This window comes from Ailuropoda melanoleuca, chromosome 2 (assembly GCF_002007445.2).
Source record: "Ailuropoda melanoleuca isolate Jingjing chromosome 2, ASM200744v2, whole genome shotgun sequence".
Taxonomy (NCBI): domain Eukaryota; kingdom Metazoa; phylum Chordata; class Mammalia; order Carnivora; family Ursidae; genus Ailuropoda; species Ailuropoda melanoleuca.
The window spans coordinates 70,024,080-70,042,827 of record NC_048219.1 but is presented as its reverse complement, the minus strand read 5'-3'; the positions used below and the strand labels follow the sequence as shown (position 1 = coordinate 70,042,827).

At 36.8% G+C, this 18,748-nt stretch overlaps 1 protein-coding gene across 2 annotated transcripts in view; it reads right to left on the bottom strand.

The window, feature by feature from the left end:
- The window catches only part of SLC30A7 (solute carrier family 30 member 7), a 263,475-nt gene that overhangs the window by 62,465 nt on the left and 182,262 nt on the right, over nt 1-18,748 (bottom strand). For both annotated transcript variants that reach the window (XR_004623326.1, XR_004623325.1), the window contains exon 13: nt 4,825-4,894. The gene's annotated coding sequence lies outside the window, so the exon portion shown is untranslated. The remainder of the gene's footprint in view (nt 1-4,824; nt 4,895-18,748) is intronic.

Genomic DNA, 18,748 nt, shown 5'->3' with positions numbered 1-18,748 from the left:
TCACTTTCTAGTCTTTGGAACAGTTTCTGTTGGAACAGATCCATCTTTTCCTTACATTTTAATACATTGGTAAAGTTATCTGGACCTGGACTTCTCTTTGTGGAAGGGATTTTGAATATGGATTCGTTTTCTGTAAGACTTATGACTCCAGATTTTTCTACTTTTCTCTCTTTACTTTTAGTAAATTGTGTTTTCCTAGGAATTTGTTCATTCCATCTAAATTTTCAAGTTTATTGCTGAAGGTGTTTAATAATATTAGTGATAGTCTTGTCTTATCTCTTTAGAAACCTCCATTGTTATTTATGTCTTCTTTTTTTCTTGGCCAATCTAGTCAGAAGCTTATCCCACAGAAACAACTTTGGGGACTGACTGATAATAGGGCAGGGTTTCCTTCCAGGGTGATGATAGTGTTTTGAAATTAAATACTGGTGATGGTTGTACAACTCTGTGAATTTACTAAAACCCACCAAACTGTACTTGTTAAAAGGATGAATTATATGCATGTGCACTATATATAATAAAGTTACTTAAAAAAATATATATATATAAACAAAATAACATGACCTGTATAACCTGTACAAGTATCAGTGAAGTTTATAATATTAGCCTAGATCAAGGCTTCCAGGATTATTGCTTATCTTAGTTTTTGTACAATGTTAGGTTCTTTATAGCACATAGTTGTTGACAAATTAACCATGTGAACAGTACTGCCCAGAAGGTAAGAATCATTAATATATGACTTCTTTAAAATCTTCAAATTTTATGGGGTGCCTAGGGAGGCTCAGTCGGTTAAGCAACTGCCTTTGGCGCAGGTCATGATCCCACAATTGGGGGGGGGGGAGTCTGCTTCTCCCTCTGCCCTCTCCCTCTGCCCTTCCTCCCAATCGTGCTCTCTCTCTCTCAAATAAATAAATAAAATCTTTTTTAAAAATCTGCAAATTTTAAATAATAACCATAGTCTCCAGAGAATTCTGGTACATGTTCTCACCATGGAGACCAAACCAACCTAAGGAAAGTAGGTCAGACAACACAATCTAATTCAAACTTGGCACAAGATGATGTAATGTTTTTTTCTTCACATAATCATGATGTTCTAATCATTCTATGATTCTGACCTTTAAGTCAGTGGGTAGTCTATTATTACTTGGTGGCTGCTGAATCCAGAGTCAACATTTTGGAAGCTAAAGAATGCCCATCTTCTTTCAAAATCTTTTGGCTTACTGCAAGCTGAGCCCAGCTAAAAACTTTTGCCAGAGTTTAGTTATTTCATGCACATGAACTAAACAACAAACAGACACAATTAGCAGAGGATGAAAAAATAGAGAATACATTTATTTTCTAATATATTAAAGATGTTAAAATCACATTAAATACATTAAAGCCCTTAAAAAGAAATTACCATGAAGCACATTATAGTCTTAAGAAATTATAAATCAAATTTTCCTATTTCTCAAAGTGTGTTATTCTATTTTCTATAGATAATAGACAAAAATTTTTAATAAAATAGGAAAAATTAAATTTTAGAAATTCAAGTAACAGAATATACTCTATCTACAGGCTACTGAAAAGACATATTCCCTGCTTCTAAAAGATATATAACCCATAAATTTAAAAGGAAAAGGAAAGAAAATTGTCTACGGTTCTAACTCAATACCTCTTGCAAAAGTGTGTGTGTGTGTGTGTACTTTTTTTTTGTTTTTGTAAGAATAGAGTGAAGCAGCTTCCTCTCCAAAAAGAGTAATTACTCATTTATATTAGTACTATATAAAGTGTAAGTTATTTTTTAAAAAATTGTTAGTTTTTCTAGGGTCTTTATCACCCCTCTATCATGTCCAAATTTTTTTTCTTAACCAAATAATTCCAGAAACAGAAAATACAAAGAGATGGTTAGAGGTACATATTAGAACACTTAAGAAAAATGATTTTAAGTCTTGACTCTTAACTCTAAACTAATATAATTGCCCCTTTACTGAGGAATATATAGTTTCTATATAGTGATTTATTCGGTATAGTAATAAATTCCCTCTGTCTATGAGGATGGGAAGAATTAAGTGCAAATGACTTAGTATGCAGGTGTATATCAAGGAAGGGAAACAAAAATGACAAATACAATTTTAGATTCAGTAATCTGTGTTCCTTAAATAACCTTTGCTGTGAAAGGTTAAAATACTGTGAGAAAATGGAAGTGTGAAAAAATGGTTTATTAAATATTCATTTTTGAACTTCAAGGCATTTATGCCTTCATGTATTCAATGATGCATAAGAAACTTTAAAATCATACCCAAAAGAAAATTCTTATGACTCAAAACAGACAAAAAATGTATATGTTTTATAAAGAATTCCTCCAAAGCCATAAAGAAATATAAATCAATAGAATAATGGCTTTTGGGTATGAACAGACAATTTACCAAAGAAGTACAAATACATAATAAACATATGAAAAGATGTTGAGCTTCATCAGCTAAAACTGATAAGTTAAATAATTTTTTTCTACTCAAATTAGAAAAATGTAAAAGATTGATATCAGCAACTGCTAGACAGGTGTGGGGTGTGGAGAAATGAGCTCTCTTTTATATTGTTGGTGGAAGTATAAATTTGTATAAACTTTTGGAGGATAATGTAGTTTTCCTATTAAAATCTGAAAATTACATATCTTATTACCTAGTAATCCCACTTCCAGGAATTCATCCTATAGACAATGGTTACATGATAATGTAAAAATAAAATAGAGGATGGTCATTACAGTGTTATCAGTAACAGCAGAAATTGAGGAAAAACTTAAATATCTACTGATAAATGAAAAAATACAGGTATAGACATAAAATCATTGCACCCATTAAAAAAAAGAACTGACAGACAGGATTTCTAATGTATTGGCAATGTTCTTTTTCTAAACCCAAGTAGTAGATGTAGGGATGTGCACTGTGTATATATTTATACACATATATATTTGGATATGTTTTTACATGCGTCTGAATTTTCACAAAAAAATGAAAAGCAATGAATGAGGATAAAACTATACGAATTAATCTAGTAAAAATATATATAATATATCAAAAAAAATACTAGGCCATAAACAGTTCAGAGAAGGTAGACACTGTTGAGATATGAAATGAAGGAATTTGGACGTGTAATGTGGAACTGAAATTTGGTTTGCAAGGGAGTGAAAGAATCACAGAGTCATAAAAGAGGGCATTTTATTTTGGACAAATAAAATATATATAATTATGACGCTATTTTACCTACTTTCTTGGGACTGTTGGAAAATCACTAAAATTATGGAAGTACATTTCGAAAAAGTATCTTGCACTCCTCAATAGGGAAGGTTGCTAGTCTTTTAAAACTAATCATGTGATAATGTTTGAAGAAACTGTTCTTCCTTTTCTTTAATCCAAGCCAATTAAATGATGAGAAACCCTTCCTTTGTAATCCTTTTATGCATTAATTACTAGTAATTAATTACTGCTTCTTTGACTTTAGTTAGACAAACCCAAACAAATGCATACATAGTTGATTCCTAGTTATCTTATATATATTCTACTAATAAGAAATGTAAAAGTCATTGGTCCAAGTTATTCAGTAACAATCAGGGCTTCTAACTTTCATTTCAAAGCTTCACCATACTCTAGTTCTCCTGGCATGGAAATATGAAAGCAAAAACACCAAGAATCTGGACTCTCAAGTGAATAGTGGGATGTGGAAAAAGAGAAGGGGACTACAGTGAGTCAATTCCCAATTCCTTAAAATGCAAATATCTGTACCGGGAAAGATCATCTAAGTAAAATACTTCATGCTGTAGAAGAGGAAAGGAAGTTGCATGGGAATTAGCTATTCAGGAAAGGTCAAGTTTGAGACAACTTTAATGATGGAACTGCAAGGAAGTGGTTTAAGAATATTTCCTTTAAAAAAAGTCAGAGCAACTACTTTTATTATCTTTAATGAGCTCCCTGGGCCTTATCTAATGTTTTCCCAGAAATCCTCATGTAAATACTCAAATTTACAGAGGTTCTTAAAAGAACTCCTACTCTTCCCACTATATGGGGGAAAAAAGAGTCTGTCATATCGCAGGAAGGGGAGGACAGGGCAGTGGGTAGGTACTAGTGCCAACAGACTGAGAGCTTGTCTCAAAATAAATGCCTGGAAAAAATCCAAACTTTCAGTCATCAATATTCCGTCCCTATTCCACACAAGCAAAAAGGAACAAAATACACAGTAAGAAAAGCAGACAAATTAAAAGAGAAGCTATCAGAGACTCCCCGAAATGGTTTGTTTTTAAAGTGGGTTGGAGAAAAAGGTCAAGGTCAGTATATCTTTCTATACTGATTGTCCTTCTGATTAAGGCTACAGCAAAAGCTCGATGGAGCAGTAATCAAAACAATCACAAAGGCAGAAGAGAATATTGTTTACTAAGTCTGTCCATATTTGGGTCCCTCAGGAAACAATAATACTGAAATTTGAGCACTAGGGCATGACCACAAATGCAAATTGCATACTAAAATTTTCAGCTTGAAATTTTCAAAATTAGTTTTTTGAAATTGATTAATTCAATTAATTTTTAATTAAATTAGAACACTCAAATCAACAATTGGGCTTTTTTCTTTGCATGTGAATTTTTCAATTAGGTTTATACCATTTCAGTCAATAAATGGACAGCTTGATTTTTTGAGGATTGGAAATAATACATTATTACCCAGTAGCTAGGTCAAGAGTATAGGTAACAGTACTATTGTTTCCTTGAACCCAGGGTGTTATAAGCTGGATATATTCTTTGTCTACTCTTCCTTCCAATATCTCCTCCTTTCCATAGGGAGAGAGAAACATTACCTTATCTATAAACAATAAAGTCTTCTTTGGTGCTCATGCCCTTCTCTCACTTGTACAGATGAGCATCTGTCTACAATGGAGATAGGAAAAACAATTTATCAAATTTGATTAATAAAATGTAAGATAATATACTTTACGATGAGGCTTAAAAAGGTTGGTGAACAATATGATAAAAAGCATAAAGAATATGAACCCAGGAAACTAGTCTGCTGTCTAGTTTTATTACCATGTATGGATGACACTATCTTAGCCTTAGTTTTGTCATTTATGAACCTACTTTAAGAGTGGTTGTGAGAAAGTAGATGAGATTAAATCTTAAATACTGAACTGTATAGAAAAGCAGGCTATTATTATTCTATCTTACTACTTGTCATTTAGCATGTAAATGCAGCCTCATGAAAAGCGCTGACCTAGAACCTAAATTGAAACTACGCTGACCCTTTTTATCTATAAATAGGGAGTAATGCCAGATATAGTTTCTTTGGTAAAATGTTATTGGTAGGGTCTAGTTATTTGTGGCAAGTAAGCTTCCAGGGACTCTCTTCAAAATTTCAGATTCATTATCTGTATTGGCTAAAATTAGGTGTGGCATCCAATGACAGAAACAATAGCTTAATAAAGATGAAATCTTATTGTTGTCTCATAGTAATGTCCAGGAAGCAGTTCATGACTGACAAGGTAACCCATGCTGCCAGGAACTCAGGACCCATTCATCTCCCCAAGTTTTGTCCCACCAAGCTTCAAGCTCACAGTCCAAGATGGTGGCATTGCATTCCAGAGGAGAAAACAAGAGTGACAGGGTATAAAACCTGCTGTCTCCTGAGAAACAATCATGAAAACTGCCACAAGACGCTTAACCTATTTGCATGTTATTGGCCATGCCTGGTTGCAAGCTGGAAATAGAGTATCCGTTGTGAATGGTCACAAATCGAAGATCCTACTACCATGGGAACAACTACTAGGGTTAGCCAGCTATTTCTGGCATTTATCATTCCATTTAATATTTCAGTTTAGAAACTTTTTCTTCTTGAAAGAAGAAAGAGAATGGATGGAAAAATATGTCAGAAAAGTGAAATAAAGCCACTTTGGGAATGTATATCATTGTCTTTTTAATTTTGAAAATTAGTAAGCTCCAATAACATAAAAGATTTAAAATGTTGATTATTTTTATCATTATGTAATTATTATGTCTATACTTCCAAATATCTAAAATGCTTATTTCTCTGACTTCGCATTGACCTAAACTATGCTACATAAAACTAAAAATAATTGGGCACCTAGGTGGCTCAGTTGGTTAAGTGTCTGCCTTTGGTTCAGGTCATCCAGCTCCCTGCTCAGTGGGGAGTCTGCTTCTCCCTCTGCCCTTCACCCTGCTTATGCTCTCTCTTGCTCACTCTCTCTCTCCCTGAAATAAATAAAATCTTTTAAAAAAACCCTAAAAATAATATAATCATAAATGATAAGAACCCTATAGCATATAAAGCAGATAAAGGAACCCCTAAGGGGAGACAGTATGAAAAGATAGCAAGAGCACAGGCTTTGTAAAGAAAGTCTTAGGATGGAAGCCGCCCATTCATCCATTCATTCATTCACAGCATCCACATGCATATGTTTCGGGGAGTGTGTGTTATGTATGGAATTTACAATTTATTTAGAGAAACAGGAATAAGACCTATAATTTTACAAGTACTAACTTAAATTAAAAGTGTGGTAAGTAATTCAAAGTAGGAGTATAGGGTATTGTGAACATCTAAAAGTAAGATCTAGCAATTAAACAGAACTGGAGAATTTATTAGTTGAAAAATCTTCTACACCTAGAAGTTTAGATACACTATAAAGTGGAAAAAAAAGAAAAGAAATTGCAAAATATTGTGAGCCATATGATTCAATTTCATTTAAAAGGTTGCACCCCAAATATTATTACATGTAAACATATCCATAGAAAAATTATAGGACACATGCAATAGATACGTTTATATTTATATTATATTTATATAAAATACATGCAATGAGTGTGTATTGCTTTTGTGCTTGGAAAAATAAATAAATAAAAATGTATTTAAGAATAAAATTTAGGAACATAAAACTGACTGCAACATCAGTCTGGCATTTGGACATTGCCCTGCATCTAGTAAATGCTCAGTGGAAGCTTTAATCACATTGGTAGAAAAACATATTAACACATACATACACACATATATAACATTCTCCAGTAAAACAAAGAATGTTTTGAAATATATTAACCAATATTTATTTAATAGTACAAGTTGAAAATTTGGTATCTATCATTAAAGATAATTACATTTTCCCACTTACAAGACAGGGAGAATAAATCCTGATTTTCCTTAGTTTTCAGAAATACTGAAGGAACTAAAATAAAGATGATTTTGGCTCTCAACAATAAAAACACACACATTGAGAATTTATCATGAACAAAACACCATGCGTTTGGAAAAATATTGGTAAGAAATAGTTTATCAATTCAACAAATATATACTGGGTACCACGTCTTGTGCGATGCTCTGCGGGTTCCAAAATGAAAAGGACATAGACTCTGCCTTGAAAATCCTTTTGAATTAGTGGTAGAGACAGATATATAAATAACTTTCTAAATAAACTACTAGAAAAATCTAATAACCATAGCTAATTTTTTATTATTTTTTCAATTTTTTTAGAAGATTGTATTTATTTATTTGACACAGAGAGAAAGAGTGCACAAGCAGTGGGAGTAGCAGGCAGAAGGAGAAGCAGGCTCCCAGCTGAGCAGGGAGCCCAATGAGGGACTTGATCCCAGGACCCTGGGATCATGACCTGAGCCGAAGGCAGATGCTTAACCAACTGAGCCACCCAGGTACCCAACCATAGGTAGTTTTTAGATCTACACATAACTCTAACATGCTAGCACATGCACATGCTTTCACAGAGTGGCACAGAACTGTACACTTTATGATCAGGGAAAACAAGGGCAAAGAGCTTCAGTGGCTTCTCTTGTTGCAAAAATGCAAAAAATACAGAAAAAAAGAATTTGGGCTGAGGGGACAAGAAAAAGGAGAAAGACAATTTTTGCTCAAATATCTATCACACTTAGAAAATTTGGTGGTTCCTTTTTAAAAAGTCACGTTCCAGGCTTTAGGAAGTGATCCTGAACTGTGAGATAGTTTAGCTGCTGACCATGAAACCATTATGGAAAAAGTCCTTCTCGTATCTCAAAAAAGTTCTGCTTTTCTCTTTTTGTCAGTTTTTCTAGTGGTGACTGTGGTAACAAAGGAAAGCCTTAGATCCACAGTGATAAGAGTGGTTATTTTTCTTTCTTGACAGTCAGCATGGACATTTACACTGAGAGTTCACTAATAAGCATTTTCATTATCCGTGTAATGAAACTCCTTTGTAATGGTGTTTGGAGACAGAACTAGCTCTCACTGAGACATCCAATTATTCATCCCACCAACACTCTTCTGTCATCTAGAACGTGCCAAATAATTGCTGGGCCCTGGACAGTAAGAGGTGAGGAAGGCTTGGTCCAGGCCCTTGAATTCACACAGAAGTTTACTGTATAGTTAACAAATTTCCTATCATCTGGCATTCTGTGGTCAACAGAATTAACTATGCACCCTTAACCATATATCTTCATTTCTTCATTTAATAAATATATATGGAGTCCCCTCTAAGTACCAAAAACTATGTTCTACATAAGATAGCTGTAAAAACAGACATAACCTCTGTTCTAAAAGAGTACATGGTCTGTTTGGGGCAGACCGAGACCGAAATGTACACAATTTCCATTCTCCCTTCTTCCTCTTTAAAAGAAACCAGATTCTTGTCTGGGGAGCAATATGTCTAGTTCCAGACAATGGATCATGATTCATCTAAGCCCATGATTCCCAAACTGTGCCCAGTCTCCAAGGGTGCCAAAGTAAACTCACTGGGGGGCCACAGCATAGTTTAATTTTCAAGAGAAGCAGTGCGACTCAACATCTGTTGGACGGTGTGCAAACTACTAGCTTAGGGTATTAAATCACTACATTCCTTTAGACTATGCCGTAGCATTGCAAAGCTGGGTTTTCAGTGGTTGCTGTGATTAAAAAAGAAACAAACAAACAAAAAGGTATGGCATGAAAGGCATGGAGAACAACAAATGGTGCTGTCCAATCCAACGTTTGCGAAGTTGCAGAGCGCCCGACGGGTGTATCCATCGCGTTGTAATGTGTGGTTATTTAAACATAGAAAAAGTACTACTTTTCTTTCAATTTATGTGTATAACTTATTCAAATGACCACTAAGCTGTAATGGGACTTTTATGTATTTCTTTTGGCACCATGAGAAAAATCACCGAGACTCCAAGGGAGCTGTGTACCAAGAAAGTTTGGGACCCTTTGCTCAAAGCCAATCATGTTTTTTTCAATCCTGTTTCCTGCTTCCCTAGCTTCCTTGCATCTAAAGGTGACCATTGACCCAATTCCAGGCTAAGCAGAAATGCACATGGAGGTGAAAGAGGAAGGACAGTGCTGAGAGAGCATTGGCTTTCCAGATAAAAGGGGACAATTTCAACAACTGTTAATTGTCCTTCAAGAGTCCAATTCCTTTCGTAATACCATCCTGTAAGTTAATACAATCCTGTAAGTTACAGGTACAGCCTCCTTTCCAGCTACATGTGACCAACTGACTAAGCTCTGACCAAAGTTACATCAGCAGAAGAGAGACACGCAAATTCTGGATCATACTCCTAAAAAGAATGGGCATGCCTTCTGCTTCTGTCTCTTTCTTGCCAGGGCCCAGGAAATTAAACAATTATCCTCAAATGCACATAGATAATATCAGCAGCATTCTGAGATAAGAATGTTAGGCCTCCGTATTTCTAATCCACTGCTTTTTCTACATACTACACTCATTGAGGTCTTGGAAATCTCTGCAAAATTCTATATGCTACATTTGATATGTTAATATGAAGTCTTTTTGATATGATATCATGTTATTTATTCAAATAATAAGATAAATTCATATTATTATAAATACATAGACCATAGTATTTTGGTTAATAAGTAAGACTTAGTTAGTGGGTCAACCAAGTTTCTTAATCTGCATAGCTAAGAACCAGACCCTAACTCATGCATGGCAGGTTCCCTCTAGAAGGGGCAGATCACATGGGAATTGGAAGAGCTGCAAGGCAGAGCTTTAGCCATTGTTCTGTGAAGTAGGATTTCTCTCAGTCAGGGCTGGGAAGATGAAAAAGTGGTTGCTTTTTATGCCATAGACTGCAGGGAGTTCTAACTCTAGTTTCTGTGAAGTAGCTGAAGTAAACATGACATACAGAGACGTAAAGACAAATGGACTCTTAGGGACAGACACGAATCACAGATTATAAAATAGCAAAAGAATTCATTAAAAGATTAGCAAGAACTCAGACATGACATCTGAAACAGATGACTTTGTAACTTACTCGTTGGGAGTTTGGTAAGAAAACACCTAGAGGGATTGCAAAGCATAACAAAATCCTATTTCTTTAAAAACATATAACTATTTCTTTTACCATCTGCCATGCTGAGATTCACACCACATACAAAAGTATCTAATTCCTCAAGATATAAAAAACAATGGTCGAATTCCTAAAAAGACGATAATGACTGAAGATATCTACCTACTCCAGGTTGTCTACAAGACCTCAGGCAGAACTGTGGAGCGCTTGCAAAGCCGGAGTCACTGAGCTACAATACTGTGGTGACCCAGGGATCCTCACGTTTCATGGCACTGTCCTTGATGGCTTCTCCCAAGAAACATAACACCCATATCTTTTGGCTGTGCCGGTGTCAAGAGCACTGCATTTTTCCAGTGCATATACCACAGCTTTAAGGACTAACCACCCTTAGGAAGAACTTAAGAGAACAAAAAAAAGGAAGAGGATGATCCCCAACATTTTGGAAGAGGTATGTTTTAATATTATTTCCTACAAACTCTGGGTCCCTAATATCACATGTTGATGATTTCTTTGTGTAATTAAAACTTTAAAAAAAATATGAGGTTGAAAATGAATGTATGGTGAGTTTATCTAACATCTAACTGAAGAAACAGGGACATCCTGCCTCTATCTGTGTAAGATAAACATACAAAGAAAATACACATCGGGCTCAACGAAGCCAATGTAGCAGAAGTACAAAGATGCATTAAAAAGAGACACTTTAAGCAAAAAGTGGCTCATTTCTTTAGGTTATAATAGTCTTAGTGACTCATTTTTGAAAATGGCTCAGTGCACGTGTGTTCGTTCTCCCAAGTGTGAAGCAATCCCACTGGAATGGAAAAAAGTTCTGAGTGGAAAAATGAAGAAGAGTTCAGTAACTAGGCTTAGCAGCAAGAGTATTAAGAAGCTGGAATCTGATCTACTGCATCCTAATTTTCTGCCCCATCTTTAGTCCTCATTCTCTTTCCAAACCTAAGGATGGGCCTAGACACATTAACACTTCCCATGTTTCGGGAGAGGGGACTCCAGAAAATGGCTTCTTTTGTTAATTTAAAAAATTATTTTGTAGAACCTAATTTGCTTTTGGGTTTTGGTGCATTTCTTTATGCTTGCTGAATTGTGGCGGTCAGTATTTGCCAAATGACATGTAAGATGAATTCAGAAATAAGATGGAGAAAAGAAACCCATTTAATGATCAAAGAAGTAAATACATCAGCAAAGACTTCTTTACTTGTAAATATTGGCTCATATTATTAATAATAATATAGTTATTAACCTCAAGGTAGTACCCAAGTGACTTATAATTTAGTATCAACAATAAGACAATTATATAAATAACTATAAAATATGACAGAATATAGGAAGTGAGCATGTATTACAAGGTTTAATGAGAAATGAGATATGGGACTCACCAACCAAAAGGTTCTCCCCTTGACTCCTATTATCATCCTTTTTCTTCAAACTCGTTAGAGTCTCCAGGCATTGTTTCTTCTACTCTCTCCGTTTTTCTCTATCCTCACTCCTTACTTTATTCAGTTCTAATCCATTTTTGATCCTATGGGTCATCAATCCATTTTGCTAATATCTCAATTTCTCCTGTCCTATTACTTACATTACATCCCATCTGGCTGTCCATATTGGCTTTCTCTTGGTTCTTCATATATGCCATGTTCATTTCTACCTCAGGACCTTTGCATATGTTGTTCCTTATGCTTAAAACACTCTTTCTTGTCCCCAAATTCCTTTAACCCCCTGCTACTTCATCTTTGTCTATACTGTGCATCAGAGAAGCCATATTTGATTCCCAGCCTAAGTTGTACCCTTTTAAACTTGTACAGATCCTTTAAAAACCCATGACAAATAATATTAGCTATCAAGTCTCCTTTTTTATTAGATTATAACCTCTGCATGGGCAGGGTGGGGGCAATTCTGTCTTAGCCATTGTTAAATCCCCAGTGCTGGTTTATCAGCTGATACACATTAGGCATAAATATTCGTTCCATACAAATAAATGAAAGCAGAAAGAGACTCTAGAAACTCAGCTGAGATGATCAAGGAAGGATTTATGGGGAAGAAGGCTTGTGAGATAGACTTTGACAGGCAGTGGGAATAGCTGGTGCTGAGGTCTGGAACAAGAGAGTTAGTGGGCTCTCAGAGAAGAGTGGGCAGTTCATTTTGTAGAGTGTGGTTACATAAGAGAGTAGGAAAGATTAGGCTGGAAAGGAAGGTCAACATAATACGGTGGGGGAAGGCCTGACTTGAAAATCAGTACTTAATTTCATAGTTGATAAAGAGACAATGAAGGAATCTGGTATACGGGCTAAGTGAAAGGGGAAAGAGAGCACGTGTAGGAAACTTGTTCATGACCTCAGTGATAGTCCAGGTAAGAAATAATAAACAACTGAGCTGCTGACTGCAAGAAACAGATGGAAAAGAAAACACGGTGGTAGAAAGAATTATATGTTTAAGGTGGATTGTGTGGAGAAAGACTAAAATATTTCACTGAAATATTTGGGGGAGACAAGGAAAAGAGATAAGCCAGTGTGCCTCCTGATGTTTCCATGAGAATTACTGGAAACACGGTTAATAGGAAAGCTGGGATAAACTGGCTTTAGAGATGGTGGGGGGAGGGAAGTGATGAGTTTATTTTGTAACATTATTGAGCTAGATTTTTTTTTTTAAGATTTTATTTATTCGACAGAAATAGAGACAGCCAGGGAGAGAGGGAACACAAGCAGGGGGAGTGGGAGAGGAAGAAGCAGGCTCATAGCGGAAGAGCCTGACGTGGGGCTCTATCCCGTAACGCCGGGATCACGCCCTGAGCCGAAGGCAGACGCTTAACTGCTGTGCCACCCAGGCGCCCCTGAGCTAGATTTTTTTAAAAATCATCTAGAATAAAGTATTCTTTGGGTGCACACTGTGATCAATGGTTAAATATTAATGCAGAATTTCTGCTCTCGTAAGATTTTATATGTATATTTCTGGTAATTCCCTTCGTCACTTCATAAACTTTTGTACCGGGTGGCGGGGGGCGGGGGGCAATGCTTCAAATAGTAGGATTAACACAGTGTGTCTTCTTGGAGAAATTTGTACAGAAAATTTGAGACAATAAACCACCAACCAACTTAATCCCCTTCCCCAACTTAAAAATATTTTTATCTTAGAAGTACATTATGGATGAGAATACAAGATCCACATGGATTTTTAGACACTCTCAAATTCAAAGAAATGCCATGCTTGGCAAACTGCTTTAGTGTCTATGTTCCTTATCCCAATCTCCGCACCCCAGTTGTAGTTTATTTTGCTAAGTAAGTTGTCAAAATAGTTTGTCCACATTCATTCAGCTGGTAAGTGATAGAGCAAGAATTTTAAACCAGGTCTCCATACAGCCTGCTCTCTCACCTATTTCATTAAATATATACTATTTATATATAATATTCAGCTAATATTATATTCAGCATCACTAACCAAGTAAATGACAACATAAAGCCAAATACTGGCAGCTGGTATTTTTCAATTCTGAATTTTCAGGGTCTCTAAGAATGCAGTCAGAACAAATGATTTTTCACAGTGCTTGGGGAAGAGTAAAGATGGGATCATCAAAAGAATTAGTGTGCTTGTTTCCTAGTTCACTGATGATTAATCAGATGAATATTTTAAACATTCTTTTAAGGCTCAATCCATCCGACCTTCAAACTTTTAAAACAACGAACTGACATCACCTTCCTATTCAAAACCTTGAAAGCACAGTTTAGAAAGTCCTTCACAATCTGTGCCTAACTATCCCTCAACAATGAATTCCCATACAATTTGCCCCAAATACTGTAGATTTTAAACCACGAGTTAATACAACTAAAAGTCTTCCTGAAAAGGTAACCTTAAGGTTAAGACTTCAAGAGTAAGTAAAAGTTGGCCAGATGAACGGGTGGGGGAACAGGGCTGGGATATAGAGAGTTCTCGGCAGCAGTATGCAGAAACAACATCATGTAGGAAGAGAGAGCCAGGCCCACTGAAGAAGGCAATGGGAAACTGTGAAGGGTTGTGAGCAAGGAGTGACATGCTCAGATCCAACTGCGATTAAGAAAACTCAGTCTAGGAGGACCTGGGGGACTCAGTGGGTTGAGAATCTGACTCTTGATCTCAGCTGAGGTCTTGATCCCAGGGTCGTGAATTCGAGCCCTGTGTTGGGCTCCATGTGTGGAGCCTCCTTAAAAAACTACCCTAGACACCACTGGAAATGGTATGGACACATTGACACGAACTGTAGGCATTACCTCCAGGTATACATGTCCCTCTGATATAGAACCACGTGTTGGATGGGTAAATGTGGAAGCTGATTAATGCATTTACCTAACAAAACTGTAGTTCTGAAATCTATTCAGATTTTAAGATACAGTAATTAAACACAAAGGCTTTCTTCTTAAAGCCTCACGTGCATGTTAGTGTCCTTTTATAAACTTTAGTAACCACAATAAGCAAATGTGACTTTGGAGCACTGTATTTTTAAAAATGTTGTTCAATGCGTGAAATGTGATATTACAGCATTCCCAAACCACTTTATAATCTTTTTAAAAAGTGCTTATTTAAATATACAAATATGATCAATGAATATGGAATTACATAATCGCCAAGTAAAAGCTGTTAGAGTTTTCATAAAGGTCTCTTGGCTTTTCCTCTGCTGATATTGGCGCCAAAGAAATTAGGTTATAACTATTGTTCCTTTGTGGCAAAAGAGACATTTCCAAGCACAGAATGAATGGAGTTCATTCAGAGGCCTTGCAAATGGGCTGTGGCCCCTTTTTATGCATGATGGGCCCCAGCAAGGATATTTAGAACAAAACCAATTTTTACTCTTTAACTCATTGACAAGGTCCTCACGTTTTAAAGGAGCTCCACACAGTGGATTTACTCAGGTTTATCTTTTCTGTCATCACAATTTCTACAGAAGAATATTAAGGATGCCAGACAGTCTTCCACCCAGGGAAGGCAGCTGAATCTTCTGTTTTAATAACAGGGTAAATCATATGTTGTTTAAAACCTAAATTATAGAGGACGTAGGAATTTCCAATAGATTAAGCTTGACACAATGACATGAAATAATAACATCTGAGAAAAAAAGAGAGCCTGGTGGAGAGGACGAGTGCCTGTGGAAGGAAGAGAGGTGAAAAAGTCATGCATCTTTCAATAAACCTATTTGTGTGTGTGTGTGGTTACTATTGTTCCTGAATACATCAGGGCTGCATATATTCTTTTTGAACTGATTTTTGTTTCAAAGGTATTGCATGGTGCACTGGGTGTTATATGCAACTAATGAATCATCGAACTTTACATCGGAAACTGGGGATGTACTGTATGGTGACTAACATAATATAATAAAAAATCATTAAAAAAAAAAAAAAACAAAGGCAAGATGAGACTCTACAGTTGGGAGAATAAGAGGTTGTAACCCACTTCCTCCACACCCTCTTGATACTTACCATCCACCCTTTGTGTGGTCTTTGGCTTCTGCAGTATCCTGTCTCATTATGACTGGACTATAAAGAGTCAAATAACTGTCATCAACAATGGAGTATCAAATTGAAGGTCTCATTTTTAAAAAATGTATCCATTTTGTCAATTTACCTTTTCCCCCTCCTGTTTAAACCGCAGAACCACCCCCTGCCAAGTTCACAGCTGCCAAAGTAACAGAGAAGTGAACTGTAATCTAATGCTATGGTCTTAGAACAACACAGTCAAAAGATTTTAATATGAGAGGAAAGTAATTTCCAATTATTTGACCCATGAGTTCAATATTTAAAGGTTCACTAGTACTTTTTCCTATCTTAGCAAGGGAACTAATTTATTCCTAGGTCGGCCCAAGGGCGGATCTCTCCTTCTCAGAGTAATTTGTGGGTTGGCCTACAAAGGGCACACAGAAATCCAATGAAAAGAGAGTAACGAGGTAGAAAGAACGCGGGTTCTTGGCATCTGCTCGCCCTTGAGCCTGTATCTCTGCCAGCGCGGATTCGGGCGAGACGGAGCGCAGCACCCAGAGGCCGGCGAGGACCTTGTCTCCTCCGCACTGCACTCAGCAGCACGGGACCAGGAACGCGCCTTCACCTTGTGTCCTTAGGAAGCACTTGCAAGAAATGCTTAACGATTAAAGAACAATCCTGAGACTGAACCATTCTGAGAGGGAAGAAATCTGAGTCGAGTGACATTATCTACGACAGAAGTTCTGCTAAAGAAAGACGGCTCCTCTCCAAAAGAAGATACACCTCTTCAAGGGTTGAAAGCAGCAGAGGGAAAATTGCTAATTAATCCTTTCATGTTTCATGAAGCAAATATTTCACTTACCACCTGTCCCAAGCTGTATTTTTATTAGAGAAATAGTGTATAATGGCTGTGCATGTGCTCTAAGCGTTTTATTACATAACGGTATGACATAATTACAGTGTAAATAACGGTACTATCTATCTTACCAGGTTGTGGAGAGGATAAAATGAGGTAATAAGAATAAAGTGCCCATAAGCCATACTCCCGGTGCCTTGTAATTGCTCAGTAAATGGTCACTATTATTACTGCTGTTATGGAAACTCCTTATGTAAAGCTTCGTTTCTTGGCAGCTAGAAATATCTATTAATGGAGATATTAGGGGCTAAATACTAACTCTGAGTTTAAGCAGGATCTGGAAAAAAAAGAGACATTTTTGATCCAGTGGCATTTATAAGGTTTTGAACCACCACAAGACTCAGGTTTTCTGTAGTTGCCATAATTCCTTAAGTTTCCGAAGAGATACGCACTTTTAAGAAGTTAGGCTTTCACATTTAATTAGGGAGTTTGAATCCTGGCTCCATGACTTAATCTCTCTGTATTTTAGCACCCCCCTGCCCGCCCCCCCCACCCAATGGAACTAATGATTCTACCTACCCCTCAGGGCTATGGTGAGGATTAAAGAAGACCATATGGGTAAATGCTTCAGGCAGTGCTGGGAATTAGGAAGTGCTAAACAGATCTTAAATCACTACCATCCTCATTATCAACAAACGGCAGGAATAGGCAAATGGGATTTATGTCTCCTTGCCTGAGATTATCTTTGATTTTCTATTCTCTTTGGTGTGTAGAATTCTAATTTCAATTATTCTGTAGCTGAACATTCCAAAATACAAGGTCATTTCTAACCTTCCTGTTTATAAACTGGAGGGATATCTTAGAACACAGAGGTTGCAAGGAAAATAATCATGCTGAATCAGTAGGCTAAAGAAAAGGAGGAGAAACCAGCAGGAAATGAAGCCACCTCGTTCGTTCGTCCCTCAGGGACCTCCAGGCCAGGCTTATCCTCATCTTTGCTTTTCTCTGTCAGTGCCCTTGTCTTCCCCTGCTTCCTCAGCAAGGCTCCAGCCTCGGTCTACATGACTTTTAAGCCCGAAGTCACTCATCCTTTTGTGTAGGGGGTTTTGTCTCTAAATTCACATTCTTGAGAGAGAATCTTGGTTTCTTAGTCTGCCCTTGACAGATTCCTATAGTAATACTTGGTTTTGTTCTGTTTGCTTTTTTGTGACCTCTCTTCCTACAGCTCTTAACTTCCAATTTCTGATTAAAAAAAAAAAACAAAACAAAACCAAAGAACCTGTTTCCTGATTATATGACTGGACTCTTCAATCAAGTTGGTTTAAACGTATTCTTAGGAATTTGAATCTTGAGTGGAGGTGGCCTGGGACAAAGGGCTCCTGAGCTCCTGATCTGGAGTCCTTGGAATTGTCCTGGTTTTTCACCTCCCCGAAGCTTGCTTGTTCAGAGACGCCTTCAAATCTGTGAGCTACTCTAGTAGTTACCCTTTTTAAAGATGGTCTCTGTTTCTTAAAACACTCTTCTGGGTTTTTTAGAACTAAAAGACCTTCCATGGCTGAGTTCTCTCTGGGGAATCTAATCAGCCACGGTCAGTTAGGCACTTGGGCAAGCCAAATGAAGGTAGAGGAGATGGCGGGTGTAGTAAGCAATTTGACATATCCATCACAGAGGAAAATGGGTAATAACAGAACAGTCACATTTGTATCAATATCTACCAAAGCCCTAGCAGGGTATAAAAAACCTCATTTAACTAAATTCTATTTAAGTCAATAGGCATTCACTAAAGAATTCAGGGGATATTTAAATAGGTAAAGTTAAGTCTTTGCTCTCAAGTAATGCCCAGTCTGGGGGAAGAATATATGTACACATATAACTGTAATATGAGGCAAGGTATCCCGACTACTACGCTAGATGAAATAAGATTACAGAGAAAAGAACAATTAATTTGGGCTATGGGATCAGCCAAACGGATCAGCCTGTGGAGAGACTCAAATATCGTGTTGCAGGCCGCCAATATGAAGCAGAGAAGGATTCCTTTTCAGGAGCTGTGGCTATTTGACATCTTAAGCAACACACAAAAGGAAAAGGATTCCCCAGGCTTGTGGGCACTTGGAAGATTTTATTGTTTTTCCACTCTCAAAC